We start from the raw sequence: 4451 nt of genomic DNA on the forward strand, positions 1-4451 counted from the left end.
AAATTCAATAAATATTTTTGTTTGTATTCATATTTATTAATATATCAAAACTTGTTTACAATTGGAGAGCCCAGTTGAAGCAAAAACAAAATAATATTTATATGTACAAAATAACATCAATTGAAGTTGATTGAAGTTTATCTTATGACCCTTTTTTTAAATTTAGCATAGCAACGCAACTATTGGACTGATAATTATGAAAATTTGTAAACCGTTTAAATCAAACTAAATTAAACGAAATTACTTAAATTTCTAATTACGTTGTCTTAGTGACCTTTTTACGGAAAACGACCATTTTAATTCAATATTTTAAAACGTAAAGCCAGAAATAAAAATACATGTCATCTTATTCGAAGATTGTACCTTCAAAAAAATATATCATTTTTGTTCTTTTTTCTAATTAATGTATCAAATAAATTATGAGTGAGTTTTAAATTTAACGTAGAGTGTTTACATACATTTTTATTCAAAAAAAAAATAAATCATGTGTTCTGACACTCTATATATTTTGTAAGGTTCAAATACTGGTAACAATAATGGAACTTTTGTTCTACTTGAAAAATTACAATGCAAAAAACTTTTACCATTTACACGTAGGTACCATATAATGGAATTAGTTATTGAAACTATTTTCTAAGAGTGTATGGGTGCTGAATCTTCACCACTTGGAGATGTTCCTTTGTTCAAAAAATTTAAGAAAAAATCCTCCTTAATCAACAAAACTAACTTAAAATCTGGAATTGCAAATAAATATTTATAAATAATAAAGGGTAAATAATATTATTTTTGATTTTATCTTAGGTTAGAAAAAATAATGACTTTATATCAACACTCAACCCCATTTATTTAATTAAATACATTTTTAGATGAAAATCCAGTATACAACGATTTGCAAGACCTAAAAAATTTTGAGGGAGACAATTTACAGAAACACACCTATTGTAAATTGTGACTTAGGAAGGATTTTCAGCATATTGAGAGCCATTCATTACAAAAACAAGATCCTGTTTAGCAGTAAAAAGTGTCAGGAACAAGCTAATTATAAAATGGAATATTGAAATATTAGATTTGTAAAATTAATTATTTAGCCAATAACTTTTGGATGACTAAATTACATTTATTCCTAAATACAGTAATATGCTCAAGAACAACAGCATCAATGGTCTCAAAGGCAGTCTTAGCTTCAAATGGCGTGCAGATAGTTGGTCAAACATCAGTTTAATGTATTTAAATATTGAAAAATTAATTAAACAAATACTTCTTCAAATTTAGGATTAGCATATAGTTAAATATTCATAATCTCCGAGATAAAGTGTTAGAGAACTACAGTAATATAGTCAAGAACAACAGCCTGAATGGTGTCAAATGGGGTCTTATCTTCAAATGGCGAGTAAATAGTTTGTCTAACATCAGTTTCTTCGGGTTAAGAATTGGGTACGCTCCATGGATTCCAACATGTGGAAGTACAATTTATTTAAGATAAGTATAAGTCGTTTTAAATATTGAAGATATTACCTTACTCTTTCTTTTCTTAGCTTAACAAATTACATAGATGACGAAAAATGAGGATTCTACATGGGATTTGAAGTATGATAGAAAAAAGACGGATTTTATTTCTACTCATAATTAGTATATTTTTTTCTGCATAAAAATATCTCATTTATGTTTTTATATATTTATGGTTTACATTTGTCCCTAATAATTTGTAGAATCCACTCGTAATATTTAATTTTAATAACTTCAATTTCGTTTCATTTGTCCCTCATAATTTATTTAATCCATTTGTTATATTTATTATTAGTAACTTCAATTTCGTATCATTTGTCCCTAATAATTTCTTGAATCCATTTTGTAATATTTAGTGTCGTTTGTTATTATTTATTTATTTCACTTTTTGTGTATAGCTACTATTAATATTTCTAAATAATATTTTTCGTTATAATTAATTGTTTTTTATTTTAGCCATACTTCTTTAACTTAATATCACAAATATACGTTATAATACTTTTTTTTAAACTTACAAGTAATTAATTTTAAAAAAACAATTATTGTTCTACACTTCATATAAAACATACAATCAGTACAGTACGGAAAATGTAAAAATGACTTTAACTTTTGGTCCCCTCCGAATAGTTTGCCGGACTAGGTATCATACTGCAGTGCGTCCTCGAGGTGTTCTAGGGATGGTGCATTGTTTAGGTCAGAATTCATTAAAAAACTGGAGAGGCTAGAGGCGGAATGTCTAAATTTACAAGTAATCCAATAATACGGGTTAAGTGATAATCATAAGTTTTTGACTACTCATTGTATGACATATCATATTATCTACTTTTATTGATATTTGTAAGTAAATCTATAATATAGAAATTCGGAAGTTTTTTCATGATTTTCACGAAGTAAATCAGATATTCCTGAATTTGAAAGTTTCAACTACTTTTTATATTCACTCTTCTTGTGTAGTATGAAATATAGAAGATTCTCATTTTTATATTAGCATCACGATATTTTCCAAAACCGTAACTTTTAATCAACAGTACCAAATGTCTCGCTCCTGTTTTTTACAAACACTCGCTCGATGACCAGCCCTACCTATAGTTAAGAGATTAAACTTTTAACTAGGCTATTTCAAAATGAAATAGAATTGTAAGAAATAAATGGAATTTTCTAAAAATTGACCCTGAGCAACATTAAGGATCACAAAACATTTCCTAATGAAATTTAATAAGTAAGTAATATGTGGATAACATAAATGCTTAATGGTTGTAAAGCACTTTGTACATTTGGAACAAGGAAATCAAAATTTAATATTCTTTATTATTACCTCTTTGTATTTTGAAAAATATACTTATTTACATTTTTCTTGATTAATAGCTTTATTTTCTATTCGCATAAAATATATTAAGGCTGGAAAATTGTAACTTTCAAGATTTGAAAAATAAAAATTTAAATTAACAAGAATAAACTTTCTTATTCTTTTTTGAAGTTTAAAATTATACAAAAAAAATTAATGTTGGTCTTTCCCCCATTTAAGTACCCCAACATGAATACATTGACCATGTTTCACCAAGAAGTGTGAAAGCGGAGGATCAAGCTAGAGAAATACTATCGGTTCTAGAAGATCATGAAAGCTTAGAATCCATAGTTGCCATCATATGTGATGGATGCAACACAAATGTAGGAATTTGGTCTGGCATTGTAAGGAGGCTTGAGCTTTCCCTCCAAAGACCCCTTCAATGACTGGTGTGTCAACTTCACATGAATGAATTGACATTGAAGGAGGCATTCAAACAAATTGATGGGGGTCAGCAAGGTATTTATAGGGGCTCAATTGTAAAATCAATAAATGAAGACTTACAAAAAATCAGTCGTCAATTTCAGGCGTGTTGTAGGAAAAGTTAAAGAAATTAATGAACATATTTTGGCAGATTTAAGTTAATGACCAAGCTACCTTTACGACATTGTTTTTGCCAATTCAATATGGAAAAAAATTTCCTGGTTCCCACTTACCTCTTAAATCAATAGGAACCTTGTACGAGGCTAGATGGGTTACCAAAGCTAATCGCATTTTGCGATATTATATATTGAATAAAAAGCCTAGCAAAAACCTCTTAAAATTTGGTAGCATTTATCTTAAGCTATTAGGCGCCAATGTGGTTTGCAATTATATGTCAACCGAATTGCTATGATGGTCCCAAGCATTTTCAGCTCTTGCAATTTTACTATCAAGAGGTATTGATCAAGATCTGGTATTTTACAAAAAATTATCCCAAAATATTTCTTCGCTCATCAAAAATAAATTGTTAGCAGCATTGGTAGATGAAGATTCCCAAACAAAGTCTTGAATGCAAAAATTTCTTGACCCTCATCATCAAAAATAAAATAAACTTGAATCAAATCATTTCATTATGATTGATTGGTCGAAAGAAATCTTACAATATTGGTCAGATAAAGAACATATGAAGCAAAGAATGAGCCTTTGAAATTAAAACCATTTCCAATATGTAGAATGGGCAGTGCAACTAGTTTCAGAGGCTTCCTGTAAGGTTTACGGATATAACCAAAGACACGGATACATTTAAAATCAAGAGATAAACTAAGGAAATTTAAAACTAAGTGTAAGTACCCAGTTTGATATATTTACATATAATATGTTTAAAAATAGCATTCAGCAAAGATTAAGGATAATTCTCCACACTATTATATACTAACTTATATAAAATTAAAAAAATAAGACATTGGCAGAATTTTCTCCTATTCATAAGTTATTTTTATCTTTTTCGTCTATTATTGAACTAAATTCGGGGGTGCACAACGTTTATTTCGCTGTAGAAGTAAGGAATTTAACTTTAACAAAAAATTATAAATCGTGCAATATCATTTTTCAAAGCATATTAAGCTTTTTTATTAATAAGAAAAAAAAAGTTTATTTCATAATTTTTTTTTACTTCATA

This window comes from Lepeophtheirus salmonis, chromosome Z (assembly GCF_016086655.4).
Source record: "Lepeophtheirus salmonis chromosome Z, UVic_Lsal_1.4, whole genome shotgun sequence".
Classification (NCBI taxonomy): domain Eukaryota; kingdom Metazoa; phylum Arthropoda; class Copepoda; order Siphonostomatoida; family Caligidae; genus Lepeophtheirus; species Lepeophtheirus salmonis.